Source organism: Triticum aestivum, chromosome 7B (genome assembly GCF_018294505.1).
Source record: "Triticum aestivum cultivar Chinese Spring chromosome 7B, IWGSC CS RefSeq v2.1, whole genome shotgun sequence".
NCBI lineage: Eukaryota > Viridiplantae > Streptophyta > Magnoliopsida > Poales > Poaceae > Triticum > Triticum aestivum.
Genome location: NC_057813.1, coordinates 102,526,960 through 102,537,143, shown reverse-complemented (window position 1 = coordinate 102,537,143; position 10,184 = coordinate 102,526,960). Strand labels below are relative to the sequence as shown.

Below are 10,184 nucleotides of genomic sequence, written 5' to 3'. Positions count from 1 at the left end.
AACATACATATAAAAAAGGATTATTTGTATGCACCTCTTCTCGTGGTGTTTCAGTCCACTCCTTCATTGTTACGTCGGTGGCTATGTCACTTGATATTTTGAAAACATCATCTAAATCCATCGTTTTTTATCTTGATGAAAAAAATGGAATATAAAAATATTTTATACTGCATTATATAAACATATATAGTATACTAAAACAAAAGTAAGGCTAACACAACTGATTATATTTGCAAAAAATAAAGTGGGTACACCTAATTAGTATTTTTGAGACAATTAGTTTTCTTTTAGCGAACCTAATTAGTTTTTTAGACAGTTTGAGGCTCGCCCAAAACTTTCTGAGCAGCTTGGGGCCAGCCAAACAGGAGACGGTCCAAGCTCGAGCCTGCTAAAATTTACTTTTTAGCTACTATACGCCCACCCTAAAAAAGGTAGTCCCCTTATACTCACCACACTATGGCACCTTAACTCTCTCAATCAACCACTAAAAAAAACCTTCACTCTCTCAATCTCGAGCCTTCTCCTGTCCCCGTCATCTCCTTTCCATCGACAGCGCCGCCGCATACTCCTATCCTCTCCACTGCGTCGGCCGGCCCCTCCTCTCCTCGCCATCTCTCCTCCATGTTGCGCGCCGAGCCCGTTATCCCTTGACATGTTGTACTCGGCCGCATCCTCCTGGCTAGATTGGTTCGATCTGCTGCCATCCACGCCCGTCAGGTTATTTTGGCGGTGCGGCGGTGGCGAAGCTTGGTGCGACGATGGTGCCTGCCTGTCCGGCAATGGGGTGGGAGTCGGATAGGCGCACGGCAGTGATTGTGCGGTCACGGATGTTGGAATTAACCACGATGACCTTGTCCGGCTGGGACTGGTGTAATCGCTAAGTAGATTAGGGCCCTGTTTGGTTCATAAGTCCTAGGACTTTTTCTAGTCCCAACTAAAAAAGTCCCTAATCCCTAAAAAGATCCTCTCTGTTTGTTTCCAGGGACTAAAAAGTCCTAGTCCCTCCCTAGACGTTATTAAATGACCATGTTATCCCTAGTATACAAAAAAATAACAACCAAACAACACCATGGGGTGGCGGGGCAATGGGTGCACGGAGGGGCATTGTTGGAGAAGTCCCAAAAAGTCTCAAAAAAGACTCTCCTTGAGAGTCTTCTTCATTTAGTCCCAAAAAGCAACTTTTAGTCCCTAGTAGTCTCTCATGTTTGGTTAAAAAGTCTGTAAGAAGGACTTTTTCTAGTCCCTACACCAAAAAGTCCCTGGAAACAAACCCCCCCTAGGACTCGTATTGTTAGCTTTTACTACTACTAGATAACCCGTTGCGCCAATGGCGCAAAAAGCCAATTCAAACCATGTATTATGTGAATATTGTAGGGCACATATGAGAGAAAGCAAAGATCAAGATTATCAATACTTAGTATGGTCATGTCTAATGTGTGAATGCTAAATCATCATTTGTAACCCTGTTTTGCTCTGGTGTCATCCTCATCTAGGGAATACAAATGTTTGTATCACGGTAATGCTCTGGGGCAATAGCATGCAAGTAAATTCCTATTGAAAGGAGAAGGCATAATCCTCTCCTAATTTACACACTATAAACTCAACTTCTCATAATTTACATCTTCATCGCCTCCATAATCCTCTTGTAATTTAGGTCTGGGGCAATTTCGCGAAGGAAATTCATATTGAAAACAGAAGGCATAATCCTCTCATAATTTATATACTATAAACTCAGCTTGTCTACTGCTGAAAAATTGATTCAGTTCTAAAATTTCAAAATAGAGGAGAAATACATGTCCTCTAGACTGGACCACCACTTGGGGCACCAGCAGCAGCAGCAGGGAGATGAATTCACGAAGCATCAGCTCTACATCATATCCGTAGACAGGCTGAAACTGAAAATGCAAGTAATATTTATGCAGGAGGCATCAGTTGTTCTCATCTCTCCGAACCTCCAATGAGCTGCCAATAATATTTAAATGAAAGCCTCCAATAATGAAACAATTCCCCTTTTAAAGGAAGGTGTTGCTGTTAGTGGAGAACAAATATTCTGCAGTATACTTTGTAGTGGTGTGTACGATCTAATAAATCAAGTAAATCTGTAGTGCACTTATGTAGACGCTCAGAAGTAATACTGTATAAGAGTACCTAATTTGTGCATGGACAGCAGGCAACAATTGAAAATTTCCTAACTAATGTACTGTGTTAAAGAGAGAAAAGGCTAATGCCTACTCGAACGAATTAAGTGTAACGAACATTTGCCATAAATACCTAAGACATACAGCCTCCCTAAATCTTCTATAGAAGGCTAGCCGCACACAAAATAGAATCCTCACATGTTCATATTGTCCAAATTTTTATAGGTACACGCTACATTTAGGAACCCCTTTTCAATTATAAAGAGGTAACAAGTGCTGCAATTTAAATATCCAAACAATCAAAGGGTGATGGTGAAAACATGAGACTTTAGCATGCGAAATAGTAGTTATTATTGTTATTAATAATAAAAGGAATCATACGAAGTATGTTGAGTACCGAGAAAAAGCAACTTCTGCTAAAGCCCCACAAGAGGATTCCTCCTTCAGACTGTAAAAGTTTCAGCGGAAATACCGATCATAGCTGCATAAGCTCGAAAATTAATTGTAGATGTAGAAGCTGTAAAAATTAACTATAGATGTTGCAAGCTTCAACTCATATCCAAGCCAATGTACAAATCTAATTTCACTTTGGGTCGAGGATTTTTGCCAAACTTTTGAAGCTCTTATCATAAATTAAGTTTATCACCCTAAAGAAATACATAATTAATATTATTTACACAAGACAGTATGCAATTGCTTTACAAAGCCTCTCCAGCATGAAATAGAGCTGATAGAAAAGAATGGCATACAAGTTGATAATTACTGAGTGAAGCTTTCATACCCGAAAAGAGCCTAACAAAGAAGAACTTGCAAGAGCATGCTTACATGCATCACATGTTCTTTTAAACAGTTTGCGGTTCATCAGCAGTAATCTTTTACCAATTGTGCCAAACTCTGTAGGTAATGTTTCAGTGCACACTAAGCTGCATCTTGTATAAAATAGTGCCCATATACAATTGGCAATGAACAATTTGGTTCCAAGTAAAGTAAAATATTTTTTAGGACATATATCAATAATCTCATTCTACAAAAGACTTAAATACACCTACATACAGGAGTAACCTATTGAGCTACAAATTTCAAATAAGTTATGGAAAAAGCTTCTAATCCTGAAAGCGTTGAACTGCTAAACATGTACAGAATCTGCCATTAGTGCTGAATAAGCATTTATTGTGCACTCTAGGAATTCCGAATGGATAGTTGTAAGCCTCAGGCATAGCATAGCACACACAAAGGAATTTTTAAGGTTGTACATATGTATGTTCTCTGTACCTCTCGTCAATATAATCTGGTAGTATACATATGGTCTTCTTAAAAACAATACAATATTACAAACCAATTCTTTTATCACATTAGAGTATATTTATTTTAACCATGGCATATGGAACAATCTCAAGTTAAAATTATTTTTTTGCTTTAAGAAGAGGGTTATCATGATTCGCCTAGCTGAAATAGATTGGAGTAAAAGTCGGGGGAAATGTATACCTTGTTAAGAAGACAAACCTTGTGATAGTGAATCATCTAACCACCACTAGAATTGACGATGTCGTGCCCTTGCAAGGAACAACCTACATAGGAACTCGAAGAAGACATGACAAAATAGTCTAGTTTAGTGTGTGAAACTATGAACTGGATATAAAAAGATAAAATATTGAAGGGTAAGTGACTAATTAGTATTACTACAAACATGAGAGGAAAAAGCACAGAGAAAAGGAGCCATTGGTACTGATCACTCAACACTATCCGTTGTGTCCCAAAGAAGGGCGAGTGGATGAAGAGAAGGGGCAGGGTGAGGTTGTCAGCAGGAGTCACGAAACACCATTGACACTGATTCTCAACCTTTCCCATTGACACCGCGTAGACCTTGGAAGGTCAACTTGGACAAAGGGAAAGGGCCTGGACCACTGGACGAAGCCGATAGCAAATCCACGGATGCTTTGCAGCCATATATTGAGGACAAAGGACGACGACCGGCATGCGGCAACTTCTAGTCTATCAATTTATTCTTTCTAATTTCAAATGGAGCATCTATCAAATAACTCAAATGAAGAAAAGCCACCATTGGCATCTGGAGAAATATTTTGTCAGGGTAGCTCAGGGTAGCTCATGGAGAAAATAGAGAAATAACTGAAGATCAATGCACAAATATCTCAGGGTAAAAAACAGAGAAAAAATAAGGATACAAAATAGAACAGGGATAAAATGTCAAAAAAACTTTCTCCTAGAAAAGAATTGTTTTCAAAAAGAAATGTAAAGTTGATTAATTGCTATGTTCTGTATTCTTATACTAAGTTAGCACATGTGGATGTAGCTTAAGCAATACTTCACAAGCCCTTCTATAAGGTCTACCATGCTTGCATCACCAATGATCAGTTTATGATAGAAGTGATTTTATTTATTCGTTGAGAAAATTACTAATCAAATTTGAGAGTGTAGTATTGTATGTGAACTACCCTCGGCTCACCACATCACAACCAATTGATCACGAGATCTATGTTGATTCCAGCATTTGCATCTAATTTATTAGCATATGGAAAGAAGCACGGTAGTTTTATGATCATATCTATTAAAGAAACTAATAAGATCACCTAGAATCCCTCATCAGGGACTTGGAGTTTTCTGTGTATGTGTCGTTTTACTTCTCCTGAAGTCTCACCTTCAGGGACGGAGAGGTGCGGAGATCACCAGAAGGGTGCGGTGATCGGTTGTCAATGGATATGGAGTTGACAGACAGTTATAAGAGCAGTGCTTTCTCTCCTAAAAAAGCATCATTTAAAATATGTATCCTACGAAGTTCTGAATAAGAACTCATAGCAGCGACATAGAGGCACAGTGATTGCCTGTCAACTGATATGGAGTTGACAGGCAACTGTAAGAGCAGGGTTTTCTTTCCTAAACAAAGTGTTGTATTCAAAATATGTATCCTACAGAATTTCTGAATAAGAGAATTGCAGAAGGAGGAAAAATACGCTTGACTTACATTAGTACATCGAGAAACCATGAACCACATAAATGATCTACTTTTTACACAAATCAACCAGAGAGGAAACATATATGCCAATGGAAGTAGCATATTTAGCAATTTTCTCCAAAGATGTAGCCAGATAACCAACATAGGCCCGAGTAAACTTTGAAATGTATTTCTTCCTATATTAATTACTGTAACTTCATTCTTACAACCATCAAATAGTACTAAGCTTTCTTAAGTATTTCTAAACCTTGATAAAAAAGAGATAATCAAATTTCTGTAGCAACATACAGGATCCAGTATTTCCAGGTCCATGGTGCGCAAGCAGCAGAGAGTAAAATTACACAATCGCACATGGGAAAACAGTTTAATTGGGCTTATAGACGAGCATTCTATACCTTCCCATCTGCAGCTAGGATCTGCTTATTTGACGCTAAGTTTGATGGGAGAGTGGATACCAAACATTCAAAAAAAGGGATCATGCAAGCCATTTACCTTCTTGTATAAATTGCAGTTGCTGATGCTCCCTGTCACCACAGTCCTGCCGATGATAAGAAACGAGGGATCTGTCAAAGCAAAACCTGCAACATCATTAACCTAGCAATGATTCTGAAAGATACTACACCACTAAGTTTGTCCACCATACATGCACAAAAGATGCTTTCATAATCTTAGATTTTATATTACCATCATACTGCACTTGGTCAGCTGAATGATCCTCCCACCATCCATGGAGCTTAACAAGGCAAGCTGACAAGAAAATTAAGAAACAAGAACAAGCTGAACATCGCAAGGCAAAACACTCAAAGCATGATTATATATGGCATTGCTGCTACAAATGTATGGTGATAATACTCAAACAGAACTTCTCTTCTTTCACGCCTTGCACCAGAGGCACAATGAGTGGAATCTAGTGAATTAAAAGGAGAGGCTTTGCCTCGCGATGTTTCTTGTTTATTAATATTTTTTAAGCGAGGCCGAATCAGTGGTACCAATGTACTATCTAAAAATTGCATTGATGCCTGGTATGTAAAGTGACATATAGAAAACTCCAGTACATATACAACACATTCAGAGAAACGGATGACTTGTCAAGAATTAGGTGGATTATGCGGTTACAGCAACTTTGCCTACTCAAATGCTATAGAGACCAAATGATGCTGTGGGGCAGCTCACCATATACCATCAACTCTTGCAATAATAGATCACGCACATACAAATCAAATGTACAACTAAATCAGGAATAAGAACACCATAAAACATTGGTCTTGGGCTGCAAACCATAATCTAATTGGAGATGGAAAATAAACCAAGATAGGGTAAAGTATGAAGGTAGTTCTAAGTACAGTCATTTGAGTAAACAACAGAATGGTAACTACCAAATTTCTATTAATCATACATATGAAATAACCTTCATCACTTATTAAACAAAAAACCAAAAATGAAGCTCACTTAGTCATGTATTGGTCTTTCTCTCTTGCTCTTGGTGTCCTTTCCCTCAAGTGTGATGAATAACAGGCACTTACACCATATTTATCATCACTTCTCCTTGGCTCATAGCCTTCTTTTCAATAGTTGCATCTTGGGAAGAGTTTTTAGTTCACAAATAACCAAATAAGGAAGCAACCAACATCAGGTAGTAGCACATGGCAGCAGGGCAAGCAGCAGCCAAACATTGCAACAACAAAACCAGCAGCACTAAATTCATGTATAACCAGTAGCACAAGTAGTAGCCATATCCCACAAAGAAAAAAACACAAGCATAAATCGAGGGGAGACCGAGAGAGGAAGCAGGAGCTCACCTGCCTGATGGAGACGAGAATGAACAGGGGAGGAGGGCGTGGATGACGGTGTTGTCGCTGGTGCGGGGGCCCTCGATGGTGGGACGAGTTCCACGCAGACGGCAAGCTCCCGCGGCTCCGCGCCCTGCTCTGCGTCGCCGAATGCCGCGGAGGCCAGCGGGACGAGGAGGCGTGGGTGATGGTGTGTGGCAGCCAGCAGTGTTGTTGCTGGTGCGGGGGGCCTCGCTGGTGGACGAGCTCCACGCGCACGCCGAGTTCCCGCAGCTCAGCGTACGGGGGGCCTCGCTGGTGGACGAGCTCCATGCACACGGCGAGCTCTCGCGGCTCGGCGCCTTGTTTTGCGTTGCTGCGACGGCCGGCGGCACGAAGAGAGGGAGGGGCTCGCAGCAAGGGCGGGGACGAAGGAAGGAAGGGGTGGCGGCGGCAGGAGAACCGGGGGAGAGGAGAGGAGGGGGTGTCGGCAAGATGGGAAGAGGGATGCGGCCTCGGGAGGCTCAAGGACAGGAAGGGATTGGGCTAGGTTTCACAGCGGCCACGATTTTACACAACGCAGGCCTTCAATAGCCCACCCCCTGGTTCCTGGCCCCCATAGACGAACGAGCCCACTTGTCATTCAGCGTCAATCTAGCTCGTGGTGTGGGAAATGAACCGACGGACGACCATACGCCAGCAGGGTAAAAACGCACACAGTAAATTCATCGTGGGGTGGAAAATGTCGCGCGATCGCAAGTGCCCTCGCTAGGCGGGTAGCCTAGCGAGGTTTATATGTTCAATATATATGCGTGTAACCTACCCTGTAAACTCAACTCGGATCAAAGTAATAAAACATAGGACCGACACGGCCCTATTTCCATATCGCGTGTGCTCGTGTTCTCGCGTGTGTTGATCAAGTGTTCTGCCGGCAACTCGATCTAGCTAGTATACGAAGCTAGCTAGACACCGAGCAAAATCCATCCAGGTGCCTGCCTGCCTGCTTAGCAGGTTAGCTTTGTGCGTCTACGTACGTGCAGTTTTCCTACGGCCGGAAAGTACTCAGCTGGCTCGACGACTGCGTGTGTGCTCTTGACGGAAAGTAATCGTCTATGAGAGACGTACGTATCAACGCGGGCATGTGGCCAACAATTGGTATCAGAGCTTTGATGTATTGGTGTAATTTTCGGAAAGCAGTCGAAGAATCATGCTGAACACAGGCAAGGAGATCGTGACGGCGGCAGCGGGAGCACCGATACCGATGGTGGGGGATCACAATTCCCCCATCTGGATCGAGAGGACTACGCACTATGGGCGATGAACATGCAGGGCCGGTCCTAAGATTTTGGGGGCCCGGGGCGAAACGACAATCCGGAGCCCTTTGGGGCCCTTAGTATAAATGCCTATTAATAATCATCGTATGTATATATAATTTGTATCAAAGAAAGTGCATCCAAAATGATTGTGCATATCACATAATGTATTACATATAGCTTTAAATATTTCTCCTAACATTCTGAGATGCAAAATCACTAGCTTCGTGCTCTTTCAGTCTTTCATTAATATGCCTCCAATCACAAAACCCATCATTCCCCATTGCATTCTTGCATTTATCAGAATTGAAAAGCTTACAGCGAAAACGAAACACTTTCTTTGTGTGTTTTGAAAAAACTAACCATTTCCTATCACGCACCTCTCCATTGCTCATCTTTCTGGAGTAATAATGGCTATACGAAAAATGTCTTGAATTTTCATCCAAAGGATATTTATTGTTTTCTTCTTCCATTTTAGGCCCCTTTTCCACTAATATGTCCCTCGCTTTGTTATCAAGATTACCCCAATTGCTTGGGTCATAAATATCCACACTAACTTGTTCCTCATCAACACTAGTAGATTCTACCGCATATGAATTAAATATGGGCTCATGATCACTCACATTGCTATCATCCATGTTGACGTCAACATTGCCTTCTGTAGGAGTATGACCATCATCTTCTTGATTGCCATTAGTTTGGTCACCCGCAAGAACTATCGCCAACTCGTCTGGATTTTTTGGCGTGCTCGTATCGCTCTTATAATATTTAAAAAGAGATCCGCTCAATGCTTCTTTCTCTTAATCTGCCTCCTTCTTTTTTCCTTTTATGACTTCTGGATGTATACTTTCTACCTGAACTCGACATGACCCTGCTGAAATTGAAAAGAACAATTAGTTTTTAAAATTACTGCAAAACTAATTAAAACATTAGATTAAGTGCAGAAGACCATCTAATATAATGAGAATTTGCTAGGGCATGAAATAATACCTTCTCTATATAATCTAATCTGGCAAAGTGGACGCAATGATTTGAGCGCCCTAAAAACAATGTCGTGTTAATCTGTCAATCTGTCAATCGATCGAGAAATTGGGAATCAGGATGAGAAAAGAAAGAAATAGGACGAAGATCATGCGAGGGAAGAGAGGAAGAGGGCGCAACCAGATGTACCTGCCGCAGTCCTGGCGTCGTTCGTGAGGAGGCAGAGACGCAGTCACAGAGTCAATGAGATTAGACGAACACGTACAGCGGAAGAGGAGAAAAGGCAGGGAACGGCCGATCCAATCCAAAGTTACAGAAAATCAATGGAACGATTCCTTTTCTCTCCGGTCTCCACGTGACCATGTACGTGCGAATATGGGCCAGGCCCACCAAATCTGTTTACTTTTCTATGCTAGCTAGCACGCAGAAGCTGAGCGAGGCGCCGAGATTTGATCAAAATAAAAAACAAAAGAGCCAGGCGCTGATTGATTTGCCCCCTCGAAGACCTGTACGTATTAACGTACGTATACCTGGGAGGGGCCCCCAGACTTTCGGGGGTCCGGTGAGTGCATCTGCGCCAGTAACCCCAGGCGAAGTTGTGGCACCAGAAGACCATGACACAAGGCATCACGGTGTGGTTACGCTAGAAGCAGGTGATGTTGTGGCGTCAGATGACCATGACACAAGGCATGATGTGGTCACGCCAGTAAGTCCAAGCGTAGACGCTAAAGTCCACGAAACAAAACGTGATGGAGTGGTCATGTCGAAAGAACGCAACATGAGGCGAGCTGCACTCGGACCAGATGAACTTGGCGCATACGTGGACAGTGCAACGACGAGTTGCACGGATGATGCAAGTCGTCCCACACCCGACGTGGCGAGTAGAGGCTGTAGTGGCGATGTGCGGGTCGCAACAAGCGGTGCCGCATCACACGTCAAGTCGCCACCTCCATCTGCTGCGTTGCAGGTGTCGGGCAAGAGTGCTTCGCTCCATGGCTCAGTGAGCTCGTGT

At 42.3% G+C, this 10,184-nt stretch overlaps 1 long non-coding RNA gene across 2 annotated transcripts; it reads right to left on the bottom strand.

The window, feature by feature from the left end:
- Window positions 1-1,469: 1,469 nt before the first annotated feature.
- Window positions 1,470-7,377, bottom strand: LOC123162662 (uncharacterized). Of its 2 annotated transcripts, XR_006481403.1 has the most exons (5): window positions 6,909-7,377; window positions 6,559-6,687; window positions 5,794-5,856; window positions 5,602-5,672; window positions 1,470-3,706 (listed from the first exon to the last, which is right to left on the bottom strand). It is a non-coding gene; the product is annotated as an uncharacterized lncRNA (long non-coding RNA). The 2 variants fall into 2 exon arrangements; XR_006481402.1 differs by having other exon boundaries at window positions 6,559-7,377.
- Window positions 7,378-10,184: the final 2,807 nt, after the last annotated feature.